Here is a 14,874-nt window from a genome sequence, read left to right on the forward strand (position 1 = left end):
TTTTGCCTACTGAGGATGTCCCACCGTAGTCAGAAACACAAAAAACTTTGTGTCTCTCACAATGACTGTGCCACTCTCCTAAGCTAATCGCTGTCACTCTTTTACTTCACCCTGCGCTATCACAACCACACACACACACACACACACACACACACACACACACACACACACACACGCCGGCTCTACACACACAACAGCGCACAAGTATAAACATCAGGGCACTTATGTTATTTGCACTACAAAGAGTACTGTATATATTATGTATATTTGTATTAAGTGTCCATTTCATCATAATATTCAGATCTACCATAAATAAATGTATTTTAAGTTCAAATAAAGAGGGATAGAGGTGGGGTCACATCTGAACATTTAAAAATGTACTTGAAAGTAACGCACTTGTTGCTTTCTGAAGTAACTAGTTACTTATTAGTTACGAGGAATGCAAGAAGGTCCTTCTTCTCTGATATTATCTCTAGAAACAATAATAATTCACGTGCTTTGTTTGCTACTGTTGATAGGTTAACAAACCCTCCAGTACCAGTAGCATCTGAACTTTGATCTACCAAGGCCTGCAATGACTTGCCTCCTTCTTCAAAGACAAAATTCAAAAGATTAGACAAACAGTCAGTGCTCCATATCAAGTTCAGGATATGTGTTGTCACAGTGTTCAAGCAAAAATAGTTCCAATAGACAGAATTTCACACGATCAACCATACAAACCTGGAGGACATTATTCAAATCTGAAAACCTCGACCTGTTGCCTGATATTCTACCAACGGGACTTTTCAAAAATGTTTCCAATTGTTTGACTTCTGATCTTCTACAGATTGTGAACACATCTCTTCTTTCAGGAATCTTTCCAGAGGCCGTGAAAACTGCAGTAATCAAGCCACTCTTAAAAAAGAACAACCTAGACAAGTCACTAATGAGCATTATAGGCCAATATCAAACCTTCCGTTTTAAGTAAAATCATTGAAAAATTAGTCTTTCACAACTCAACACTTTCTTGTCACTAAGCAACAGTTTTGATACTTTTCAGTCGGGTTTCCGACCACACCACAGCACTGAACGGCTCTTGTCAAGTCTTATATACATCCACCTTAACACAGATAATGGCAAATTTCAATCTTATTATTACTTGATCTCAGTGCTGCATTTGACACGGTCGCCCACGACATACTACTAGACCGATTGGAAACTGCGTTGGCCTTTCTGGCTTATACTAAACGGTTTGAATCCTACCTAAAGAATAGGATTACTTTGTGTCTATAGGTAATTGCATCTGAGCGTACAAATATGACGTGCGGAGTTCCGCAAGGCTCCATTCTGGGGCCTCTTCTGTTTAACATCTACATGCTTCCACTGGCTCAGATTATGGAGAAAAACAAAATAAGTTACCATAGTTATGCGGACGACACACAAATTTACATACCTTATCGCCAGGGGACTATAGTCCAATACAAAAACTGACTTTGCATCGAACAAATTAACGACTGGATGTGCCAGAACTTTCTGAAATTAATGAAGGAAAAACTGAGTGGTTGTTTTTGGAAAAAAGAGGAACGATTAAAAGTTGGCGCTCAGCTTCAAACAACAATTTTAAAAACAACAGACAAAGCCAGAAACTGGGTGTAGTCATGGACTCAGACCTGAATTTTAACAGCCACATTAAGACAATAACAAGTCAGCCTACTATCACCTTAAGAATATATCAAGGGTTAAAGGACTTATGTGTAAACGAACTTGAAAACTGCCATGTTTTCATCTTCAGTAGACTTGACTACTGTAACGGGGTCTTTACAGGTCTCCCTAAAAAATCAATCGACAGCTACAGCTGATTCAGAACGCTGCTGCTCGAGTCCTCACTAAGACCAAGAGACTGGATCACATCACTCCAGTTCTGAAGTCTTTACACTGGCTTCCTGTGTCTCAAGAATTGATTTCAAGTACTCTTGCTAGTTTTATAATCCCTTAACGGTTTAGGTCCAAAATACATTTCTCTGTCTCTACTACCATGACCCCCCCAGACCTCTCAGGTCATCTGGGACAGGTCTACTTTCTGTCCCCGAGTCAACTAACAGGTGAAGCAGCTTTCAGTTTCTATGCTCCTCATATCTGGAACAACTCCCAGAAACCTGCAACCGCTGCTACTCTCAGTTCTTTTAATCAAGGCTGAAGACCTTTCTTTTGATGCTGCCTTTCTTTAAATGAATGCTCATTTCTTTAAATTTCTTATGCTGCACTGTAACTTTTTTTTTGTGTTTTATGTGTCCTAATTTTCTATTTGTTTTAACTGTCTATTCATGTGTTTTATATAATTTTAATGTTTATGATTTTTAACTTTTGTACTTGTGTTTTTCTGTTTAACTGATTTCGTGTAAAGCACTTTGAATTGCCCTGTTGCGAAATTCGCTATACAAATAAAGCTGCCTTGCCTTGCCTTGCCTTACTTTTATAATTTGTAACTGAGTGTCTAATTTAGTTATTTTTTGGAAGAAGTATCTAGTAACTATAATTACTTTTTAAAAGTAACTTGCCAAACACTGTTAATGTGACACACATGTAGTTAAAAAAGTCAAAGCCGTGAATGTGGATAAGAGAAATGTGAGATCCTATATACACCTGGTATACAGTACACATGCAAGCTCTGGAGACACACTTTTCCATCAACATTCTGCCAGGTGATGTAGTCAACATACTGGGTGTGAATATGGCTGAGGTTTAAATCTGTCACAATTTACCCAGCACCTCTGCCTCCTCTTTTGCGTCTCAACAGTAAACGGTCAGATGGAGGCAAAACATCTCAACAGTGGGGACCAGCTGTTGAGATCTGAAAGTGTGAAGGTGTAATTTAATGCTGGCAGTGAGCCGCGTGACAACAAAATAAAACTCGTGAGCTGCTGCAGTGCAGTTTCCTGCTCAACTTCCTAAACTGATGGCAGCTCAGATTAGAGTTGCACTAAAATAAAGATAGAGGGGAAAGTCACCTGTGATGAAAAGACTTTTGGCGGTGACCTTTGCCAGGGGATTGTAAACTGTGAATGGACTTCCATTTGAACTAAATCACAATATATCAAAATATATTAATTTTTACTCCTTTACTTGTGTACATCTGTCCTTATTTTTCTTTAAGTTCTTTGATTTAATGTTCTTACTCCACAACTAATGGGTTTGTGTAGCCAGGAGGCAGCATTCGCAGGTAGATAGTTGAGTTTGTTTGATTTTTTTTAATCTCCATGTTATTCAAAGATGACTATATGCTCCACATTATGAAAAAATTAAACAACACATTATTTCTATTAACTACTTATTTTCTTTTTAAATGTATAGATATATAAAAGATTGCTATTGGAAACATAACTAAGTGACTGATTCAGCAATTCTTTTTTTATGCACTAGATTGTGTTTATTCCTGAAATCAGTATTGTCGCTCTTTTCTTGGAACAACTTGACATCAACACAATGTACACTGTTGCCCCAATCAAATTAAATTAGGATGATCTGGGAATGTACAAAACATGGAAGGTTTCTTTTTCCAAAACATAGTGGCCTTTGTGTGCTATAACACTGAACAATATCATGCTTATAATGGCCCAAATGACACAGACATGAGACAATGAGTGTACCAAAATGACTATAGGTTATTTTATCCAGCATACTGTGACACAATAGACAATCAATGAAGCATCTGGGACATCTCGAAACGCCCCAAAACAAACTACCATGTCAGATTTGTTTTTTTCGCCTTTGTTATCATAGTGTGACAATGTTCCTTCCTCCACAACACTATGAATATAATGCATCCCCCTCCATCCTTTTTTTTCTTCCCACTGAATGTGTCCTCTCAAGAGCTGATTGTCAGACGTAATCTAAGGAAGAATTATCAATCCAGAGTGCTGACTTTCCTAAAATGATTCACAATAAAAGTGATACGAGTGCTTCTTTCTATGTGTTTGTTGGAACCTAATTGTTGAAAGTGCTGTGAATGGGAGAATCATTCTGGTAAATTAATCTTTCCAATATGCAATGGACTCACTCAATCCCTGTACAGTCAGTTTGACAAAGTGCTGAGGGACAGCTACGAACCAGATGTCCTTACATGCATTGAAAGGAGCAGACAAAAAAATATGAGGAGATACTGCTGGGTTCATTTCCCTGTTCACTCGGATAATAGATTTTTTTTTCTGAACTTATGAGCGGCTGCTTAGATAATCACGTTACATCTGTCTTTTTATTTTACTCATGTTGGAGGCCTGCAAAGTCATATCCATACAGAGTGATTCCGCTGCAGCAAACCCGTCATGAATTAAAAGCTTTCAACAAATTCATGACAATGAGGTGTTTATACTTCTAATGCCACATCATTTTCTGTGCTGTGTCTAACCATTTAGGTTCTAAAACATTTGAAGCATTAAACTACTGATTCCCATTATATAAATTTTTGTGGAAACATACCAACATGGTTTTGGATATAAATGGCCGGAAACACAGAAGGTGACATGGTGACACCTGCCCTGTCTCCATCTTCAGCTTCAGACACTTACTTTCCCTGGAAAGTAGAAGGATAAAGTTACATTGAAATACTTGAGTAAAGTACTTCAAAGTGTCAAAATTGTAGTACATGAATAAATGTACTTGGTGACATTACGCCACTGGCCATTGTCGGGGCATGAGGGTGAGAGAATGCAAATGTATTACAAGGAATACTAGATTTTCTTCTCAAGGTTAAATAAGAGTCCTGCACACAGTGTTGTCTGTGCTAATACCAGAGCATTTGATCAGTGATTACATTCAGTGGTCTGAAAAAGTCTCTTGGTGTAAAAATATGGAAATTGCACTGTCAACCAAAACCTGACCGCCTGTGCTCTGTGTGCCAAAGTGTCCAATTTTTAGAGACCTCATTTTAGCCCACATGTCTCACCACAAAGGCATGTGGGCGGCCTAATGCTACTCTGGTCACCATTAGTGCCCCTCTGGTTGGTACAAAAGAGCCTATAGTGTGACCCAAAGGCAAAATGGACAGTCACATTCACCCTGCATGTGAGAGTTGCCTGCCTTTTGTACCTCACTCCTGGTTTTTCTTTGCACACCATTGTACATGGACATGGTATCAAATATGTCCCGCTTCAGTTGGCACACTTTTCTCTTACCAAACTCTATGTAGCATTTTCATGATATTTTTAATCAATGTCTGCAATTTCAATTTCTTTATATAAAAGGTCATCAATGTAAGGTAAGTGTTTGAGTTCATTCTTGACCTTGGAACAATAGTTTTTGACACTTTGGAGCAGCAGAAATAAGACGTATTATCAACTTTAAGGCCCTATCTTGCACCCGGCACAGTGTTCTTTGCTATTTTAAGACCAACGCAGTTGATAATTTCACGTCCAGCACCAACATTATTTAAATAGCAAATGCACCTGCGCCCATCTTTGCGCCCGGGGGCGTGCTGGTCTTACAGAAGTGTGTTCAGGTGAATTCTTGGCATATTGCTATCTTGCGACAGCTGAAGTGATTGCGCCGTTGGCCAACAAGAACCTGGTCTAACATTTCATTGACTTTTAACATCACATTAATAAAATGTGCCTAGCCTCACGCACAGCCTGCACAAACACACAAGGAAGCGCAGCAACACACACCCTTTTTCTGCCGTCAAACTAGCAAAAGTGGATTTGGACACGCATTAAACGCACCTGGAAAAAGTGTTGTTTGGTTTTCTGTACAAACAAAGTATTATAAATCCTTTAATTTTTAGAATATTAAGGTATGAACTTTAGGTAAATATTTTATTTTGTAGACTTAAGCAGTATGTAGCATTTTGGGGCAAAAGTCATAGCCTGGGTTAAGACCAGTCATTTAAATTACAACACCAAGAGCCAATGGGGTAATATTTTCCAGAATAACAACCTCAGGTTCCTGTCATTTTTGTTGAAAATCAATGCACTGAAAGGCACAAATATCTTCATTTTTTCTTACCAGTATTGCTAAAACCAGCACACTTGGACCTGAGATGCCTCGGCCGTTATCAGCCCAGCTGGCAGCCAGTCCACACCACTCACTCACCGTGTTGAAAGGTGTATGGCATTTTGATAAGAGTTTTGAGTTAACCTGCATTACCATGTTTCTTGCTGGGTGTTATGACGGCCTGTATTACTCTTTGGGGTGTTGTGTTTGCCCTCCAGGTGGTTTCAGTGTTATCTGGGCCCAGCCAGGCTCACGCAGGAGGGCTATAAATGAGCACTGAGAAATGTGATAGCTCATATGTGACCATACACTAGCTTCACTGTTATCAATAAAACATGAGGAAATATGGACTGTTTGTGCACAAAATGTGCAAGGGTCTGCCCAATTTCATGTACCTCTGTGTGTTTTTGTGTTTATGACTAGCCTTGTACCCGTTTCTCCTTGACACAGTTATTTTAAATTATTTTGGCATCAAACTCCCATTTGTATTATAATGGCACTCTTCGTCTCTCCAATCATATCTTAATGAGAAGTTGGATTGTGAAGCAAAAACTCTTTTTTTTGTTCCTTTTATGCGCTATGCTCTTCTTCCAGAGATAAACAGCTTACCTTTGGCATGACCCATTCCACTTAAATAAGCACTAAGTACTCCACTGTCCCACTTTTCAAAGCCCTTAATTTGATAAGTGAGGGGATCTCTCACAAAGCAATCATATTCTGGACAATTAAACCCATATCTGAAGAATAGGGCTGTCTGGAGGGCTTTTTAGTGCCAATTATGTGGAACAGTTTGTCTCAATGTCTAATATTCTGTTGAAATGAGCCATTGTTGTCAGAGAGCCATCGCTGAAACATTTATATATTTTTGTATTCATTTTCATTTAAACATTTCGGAACAGACTCTATCAGTGATGTGATGTCTACTAATGCAAAACTGTATACTGTAAATTAACAAATTATTTTAAAGGGTAATTAGTTTTTCAACACATTCAGTGGTTTTGGTTATCATTTCTATGAGTTGTGATAAAATCTGACTCCAAGTTAATTACTGATATCTGAGAATTTGGTGAAATTGATACATAGGAACCAAGAGGACAAACAAGTGAGTGGTCTGCTTCTGTGTCAGATTATCTGAAAGTGAGCACACTGTACATTTTTACTACCGATCACAATTGTGAGAGAAACATGATGAAATTTCAGGTTAACAATAACAAATTCACAAATTTAAGTCAAAATCTCTCAATTTGACTGCTGCTATAGCCCATGTAAACCAACCCCTCATCAAACAAAATGAAATTACACAAAATATGATCACAAACTAGGGATTTTTATGATAACTAAATCTATTCACTTGCTTCATCTTCCAAATCAATATGTTGAAATTGGAGTTTTGTTTACAACATGCCCTCCTCCCTAAGCAGACTTTGAGACAGGGCTGTGTTGAACCAGAAAATACGCGTGTCCACTACGACAAAGAATCCTAATTGACTTTCCATTGGCCTCTGTTGCCATGCACCAGTGAGTCATTTTAACACATTACATAATGCTACCACATTAAGACGTTAAGACGTGGTAATTTTACATATTTCTGTGAGATCAGTCTGTTCAAACTGTGGTCAACCCAAACAGACCCTAATAGAGAGAGCGCCGCAAACTGGCAGCAGCATTATTGGATATCAGTTAACTAGCAAATTAAAATATGTTGTTCCTGTACTTCATATTTACTACACATTTTTCTGCCTGCAATGATTGCAACCAGGGCTTTAAATTGACATCCAATGCACGTAAAAATGAACTTTGGTGGGTAACAATGTAAAGTTAGTAGCCAATTTGGCCAGTGATGAACGACGCAAAGAACTTTGCATCTGTTGATCGGCCAGCTTCAGAAATGTTTCCATAAATGTCTGTTTTCTGCCAAGAAATTTAGCTGTTTTTGTGTGTTTGTCTTGGAAACGTTATCTTCATCTGGCAACACTGCTTGTAGTTCTAATCCAACATTTACTGGGTATACTTTGTTGTAATATTTCACATAGGCCTAAGTGCTGGATATGTGCCTAGCATGTGACATTAATTACGAGTTATGCTGAAACCCAGAAGACAAACAGAACGACACAAAATAAATCAGAGGAGCAACACAAAATCAAACATACAGCATATGTGGCTAGTGAAAAGTCTGATGGGCAGTGAACGTTAAAAATTGACAAGCCCGAGTTGGCTGGTGATCTAAAATGTAAATGTAACGCCCTGATTGTGACACATCACTTTACCAGAGCTCAGTCAGCTTGGATCACTTCAGGTAGTAGACCCACTCACACACAGTCCCAGAATCTGCAGCAATAAAACGTAACCAAATCCAATTAGACCCAATATATGGTAAGCAAGACCTCTATTTCCGAATTTCCCGGGTACCGAATTTGACACTTTTTAGGCACCAACCGAATAAATTGCCTCCTTAGTATCGAGTATTGAAAAATGCCTTGTCATTCAATATCAAATTCCAATAATTTAGGGGGAAATGTCATCAGCGTCAGTGAGCCAATAAGCATCCAGCATGCTTCTACCTAGCTCTAATAATGCTGTGATTGGCTGTCTAACATTACAAGTTGTAGAGACACGCTGGAAAAACAGAGACGGTGTTGGCGTAGTAGAAGCTGAAAAATAAGATCCAGGTTGTAAAAACAAAAAGACTTCTCCATTACCTTCCCTGAATTTATTTAGTTAGGCAGCAGGTACACGCTTGTGGGCCCGTCGACCAAACTGACCTGAGTCCAAACCCAACACCCCTTTCCCCCTGTCCCAAAATGACAAATGAAGAACTATGAGGCTATTGAACAGCTGGATAAACACAGGCAGCAGAGCCAACACTGCACAGAGATCAGTCAAACGTCATCGCCTCCTGACAGCTGGGTCAGCCAGGTCTCATGTAATAGTGATGAATGTTTCCCCTGAACTGATGCGAAGTTTCAAGTCCACAAACTATCAAGTGATTGTTTATCGCTATATGTTTGGACTCTCAAATACTCCTCGAAATGGCTCAAAGGGAGTTGTCTTATTTCTTTCACAGTTTTGAGTGCAGTTACTTGTGTGATCACAGCTCAGGAGGAGAAAATAATCATGCATGGCAAGCATGTCACTGACTGATTTTGATTAAACATTCATGATGCAGGATTTAGTCATTCATGCAGTACTGTTCAAAAAATAAACGGCACGTTTTGATTACAACCAGCTCTTAATAAAAACACGTGTTAAATGACTTACTGAAGGGTTGTGACTAAAAAATCAAAAATCAAAAACTAACAAAGAACGGTTATGTTTAAATTTCAAAAGAGATTTTTGTAATAATTGTGCCATTATACATCTGGAGAAAAAAGAACTGTCAAACTTTGGTCATTGAAAAACAGTGCAGGAAACTCTTTCAGACTGGTTTTCCTTGATATGTTAAAAAAGATTTGTAACAGTAGCAGAAAAGGGATGGCACATTTTGGGGTTGGTTCCTGTCTAGGTGTTTTATCGGTGGAACAAGCCACCTTGTTTTGGTAGAAACGATTAGATCATGATTCACTTTATGGAATCAATTTCACAGTGTATTACAGCAGCATCCCCTGCAATATCAGTCTGAATGTCATTTTGGGGAATGATTTGTCTTGCTTGGAGTACGCAAGCATTTTCCTGTGTGCTGTACCTACATCCTCAGTTTATCATATTTGCCCTCAGAAAATCTTTATTAGCGTGAAAGGCTTGCAATGGGTCTCACGGGAGAGCGGGCTGGCATTGATGCGGATGACAGCAGCAGTCTCTTTTCACACTCTGTAGTGTTGACAGATGTGGAAATAGTAAGGATCTGTCAGGAAGCACTGCAGAACTCACTGCTCGAGCTGCATGGCTATAAATATTTTAGGAACTAACAATCATGGCTGTTTATTCTTTTCCGAAGTTATCCGTAAGTATGACTGACTTGTTTTGAAGATGGTTGTTGTTTTGACAGATTTTGGGGCTAACAGTGACTGCTCCCTGTCTGCGTGCATGCTGACATTGTGCAACCTGTCGGCTTCAAGTGCACACGGTGTTCAGCAGGCTCAATAGTGACACGGCGGCAACATGTTGTTGCTTTCTCTAACATGTCTTATTTGTTAATAACTTGGCAAATATTTTTACGTAACACTTATCCAAGATGGCTAGAGCCAACAAATGACTGTTCAACTGGAGGCTGCAACGTTATGAAACTCGTGCTAATTGTTAGATGTATGACCTACCAACACCTGCGTACATGCTTCCATGAGTTGGGTTAAAAATGACCTCAATCAAAATGAATGTGTTTTTATGCTGTAAACTTAAGATATTTATTTCATTTTGGTTAAAGATGATGATTTTTTTATATATTTTGGTCAACAACAAAATTATTTTATGTTTAAAATGTTAATTTATCACTTTATAATAACATGTTATCACAAAACAGCTTTGAGAAACATAAAAAAGGTAAACATCCAAAAATGATCCCAACACGTGAATGATTTCCTATTTAATTTAATTTCTTACCATCTTTCATATTAACACAAACTTGCTATCTATCAAAACATTAACTTTCAGAGTTTGTGTGCCCCTCTGTCGCACGTCCACACACATATAAACACACGCTGTCTTCTCTCTTCTCACTGTGAGCAGCTGTTACAAAGTACCCTTCTCTGGCTGTGAGCACTGCACACAGTGCCACTGCATTACCAAGAACTATTGCTGGCTTTGCGGTCTTGGTTTCAAGGGCACATCTTACTCCTCTCTCTCTTCTGTTGGTCCTGTTTGTTTCATTTCTGTGGCTGGATTGCAACTTTCATCATCCCACACCTTTCCATTGCTGCAGTGATGTAGGCTGGTAGGCACGGGTTACCTTCCAGTCTACTTCTCATACAAGGCGTCACAAGCTCATTTGAGAGCTCTGTAAGAAAGCGCCCCTGGGCGTTAATGATACCTGCATAGAGTTCAGGGTGCTGAGCCTTGAAAAAGGAGCAGGCATTCAGGGTGGCAGTATCAATCATGTTGTACCACAGCAGCATGGGCCACCTGTGCCTGCGTTTGCAGGTGCAGGTGCTGACGATCTGGTCCACATTATCTGCACCTCCTTTTGTCTGGTTGTAGAAGTGGATCACTTCTGTTTTTTTCATCCGGGTGTTTTCATCCACCGTTTTGCTGTGGTGCATAGTGCTGATGAGCAGAATAGCATTTTCCTTCATTTCAACACAGCTGACCATGGTCATGCTGCCACTGAACCCAAATTCAGTGCTGAAGAGCTCCCTGGTCTTGGAAGCCTTCATCACAGGAGGGATGTCTGGTTTTTCTTTTTGCAATGGTCCCACAATAGTCAGACCCTTCTCCAGCAGATTTTAAAAACAAAAACAAAAAAACAACTTAACACTCAACCGCAATTTGTTTTATAACAATGTAGATGATGGGAGGCAAAGGACAGTGACACTGTTTTCAAGACTTAAAACACTGAAAACAAGTTCAGCAGGTTACATAGTTTTATTATTTTAACAACCTGAAAGTTTGCAAAAACAACAAGGTGACTGTTCGGTGACATCGTTGTGCAACTATTTTCACAAACACATTAGAACGGTGATCTTAAATTAGCATCAGACAAACAAGGATTGATTTAGATGAAAACATTGATTACTTCACTGACATGACCAATAATGCTAATTAGCTATAGCCTTTAACTTTGCTGTCAGTGTTGTTCCTCAGGAGACCGATCTGCTAATCTGGGTGTTAAAACATATGCTTTGGCAGAACACTCGATAGATGAAACAACTCTACAGAAGAGTTAAACTAAGAACTGTTGTTATTAAACTGTAAATCAGGTCCTTGGAATGATTCAATTGTCAAGATCAGACATTGTTACGCTCTATAGAATATACTCTATATAATATTTCATACACAATGTTGTTTTTTTGCTGTTGGTTCATTATATATATTTTCCTGAAAAACTAATCAGATTTTTTTCTTTTAAAACAGTCTTCTGAGCCGTTATTTGATTGTTATTCATCCAATTCTGTTTTTTTGCAGTTATGCCTATAAAAGTAATTGAAATAACTTGTTTTTTTTAAATCCTTCATGCGTGTTTTGCTGAAACAGCATGTCATTATTGAAGTAAAACATACTTGTTTGCAACATTCTGCCTTTATTCTTACAACGGTCTTTAATAAATCCTTGAATCTACAATGACACTGATGAATCACCTCAACAAAGATAGTATAAATAAGTATAAGATAGTATAAATAAGTATAACTAAAAATAAATAAAGAAACAAAAATAAAAAAATTGTGATCCAAGAAATGGCACCTGGTACATGGGATGAAGAAAATGCCACAAAAATATTCCACAAAATTGATCCTTGATTCTTGAGAACACATCTGAAACGGCTAAATTGAATGTTTAGCAAATCAGGTTGAAAAGGAAAACAAACAATGTGAAAACGAGGCAGAGGAGAGGGGTGAGGCCTTCCTGGGCAGGTTGCAGAGGCGCCCAGATGCTGCAGAGAAGCAGTGAAGGAGATAATGTCCTGCCTAGATTACCTCCAGGGCCTGATTACAGTGGAGCGTCTCATCTGGGTCCGCTCCAAGCCGGTTCTGCAGGGATCAGCTGTTCCCAGTGTCGTCCTGATGGTCTAACGTCCCATCTGTCCTGAAACACAGAGGTTTGAAAAAATCATTGTGTAGTTGAATTAAATGTTAATTTTAAAAATGTCACACATCGATTAGAGAAACAGTTCTTCCTGTAATATGATGTATCCACTCTTGCATCAAAAAAATCTCAATGGTTAACATGCTAGATTCATGTTTTTCATGTCTCTGTCCTGCAGCGCTGCTGTTGTCAGCCACACTGTGTGGCGGCAACTGTCTTGCTTGGTTTCTTGTTGACATAGCAATAAGTTAGCATGGAGTCAGCCAAGTGTTGCAGCAGGCTCTACACTTCCATGTTTGTGTTATCCTTACAAGAGCACCATGCAACTGAATACACCAGTCATGATGCGCATTTGAAAATATTTGCAAGCAGCTTCAGCAAACTTTGCTTTATTATACTGAATGCTCAATTTTACCCACTTCAAATAGCTTTATTGCGCACTGGTGATGATACAGTTTGACAAGTAAGCTGCAAGTTTTGAAAAATTTTGCAACTTTGTTAAAACAACAATAAAGTAGATAGATATTTTGATATCGACACATCCCATGAAGAGACCACAATTAAAATTGTGTTAATACGTCTCTAAATAATTTATAACTTTTATTACTGTCTGTGGCACTCAGCCCAAAGCCCATTTGTTCCCACTAAAGATGTTCTTTCAAGTGGGTCACAGATTATGTATATAGTGTTGTTTTTTAGTAAGGCTAAATCATTTCCTAAAACAGCTGGGCACTGAAGTTTTTGGCAAACATTACGGACACAGGAGAAATTTTGGGGTGACTATTTGTAGACACAAAGAAATACATATTTGGTGCACTAACTGCATTGCCCTTGATGTTCAACAGTGCAATAGTGGTGTTCAATGATGTGTTTTTAATATACATACTTTGCAAATGTTTTAGGCAAGTATGAAAAAATATCTCAACTAAAGTAAACTAAGAATGCTTTCAAAAACTGAAGTATTAATAGTTTATTTTTATCAATTAACAAAATGCAGAGAATGAACAGAAGAGGAATCTAAATTAAATCAATATTTGGTGCAACCACCCTTTGCCTTCAAGACAGCATCAATTCTTCTGGGTAAACTTGCACACAGTTTTTGAAAGAACCCGGCTGGTTGGTCGTTCCAAACATCTTGGAGAACTAACCACAGATCTTCTGCGGGTGTAGGCTTGCTCACATCTTTCTGTCTCTTCATGCAATCCCATACACACCCAATGATGTTGAGATCAGGGCTCTGTGGGGGCCATGCCATCACTTCCAGGACTTCTTGTTCTTCTTTACACTGAAGATAGTTCTTAATGACCTTGGCTGTATGTTTGGGGTTGTTGCCCTGCTGCATAATAACTTTGGGGCCAGTCAAACACACAGTAGATGGTGTACCTGGGTCCCAATGGTTTCTGCCAGTTCTGAGCTGATGTCATTGCTGGACATCTTCCGATTTCAAAGGGAAATAAGTTTTATGTGTTTTTCATCTGCTGCACTTGTTTCCTTGGCCGACCACTGTGTCTACAATCTTCAAAGTTGCCCGACTTTTGCAACTGTACCTATAAGAATTGATGCTTGTTTTAAGGCAAAGGATAGTAACACCAAATATTCGTGTGATTTAGATTTTTCTAAAGGGAGGAGGCCTCAGGGAAGACCCAGGGCTAGGTGGAGAGATTATATATCCAACCTGGCCTTGGAACGCCTCGGGATCCCCCAGCTGGTTGATGTGGCTCGGGAAAGAGAAGTTTGTGGTCCCCCACTGGAGCTGCTGCCCCCGCGACCTGACACCGGGTAAAGCGTATATAGAAACGTAGTATAGAAACTCTTACTCAATGATGATATGCGTGTATATGCAAGCATTATATGACTAAACATTCTAAAAACTAACTGAAAATATTGGGTTCTGATTGTAAACCTTTAATTTCTGAAATTTTTGATGTAGTGAGTCCTCTATCTTTTCATCGGCTACCACTGTTTAACACTGTTAACCTAATTGGAGCATGACTGTCTGCACACTGTGGGACTGATGATTATTGTTAATGGGGATCAGTTTACGTATAAAAGGAAACTTCCAAAATGATGAAGGCCAGAGGCTTATTGTCCTAATTATGACCAACAACCAATATAGATTAGATACTGATTTTGTTTCTTTAAAGGTCCTCTTTGGATGCTTTTGTATAGACCTCAATGGTCCCCTAATACCATATATGAAGTCACTCCTTTCAGCCTTGGTGCAGAATTACAGCCACT

At 38.9% G+C, this 14,874-nt stretch overlaps 1 long non-coding RNA gene across 1 annotated transcript in view; it reads right to left on the reverse strand.

Moving 5' to 3' along the window:
* Window positions 1–2,040: 2,040 nt before the first annotated feature.
* LOC116672465 (uncharacterized) overlaps window positions 2,041–14,874 on the reverse strand; it is a 23,061-nt gene continuing 10,227 nt past the window's right edge. The window contains exons 3-5 of the long non-coding RNA XR_004327555.1: window positions 6,385–6,388; window positions 5,597–5,603; window positions 2,041–2,052 (exon numbers count right to left, since the gene is read on the reverse strand). This is a non-coding gene — a long non-coding RNA (uncharacterized LOC116672465). The remainder of the gene's footprint in view (window positions 2,053–5,596; window positions 5,604–6,384; window positions 6,389–14,874) is intronic.

The sequence above is a fragment of the Etheostoma spectabile genome, chromosome 22 (assembly GCF_008692095.1).
Source record: "Etheostoma spectabile isolate EspeVRDwgs_2016 chromosome 22, UIUC_Espe_1.0, whole genome shotgun sequence".
Lineage (NCBI taxonomy): Eukaryota > Metazoa > Chordata > Actinopteri > Perciformes > Percidae > Etheostoma > Etheostoma spectabile.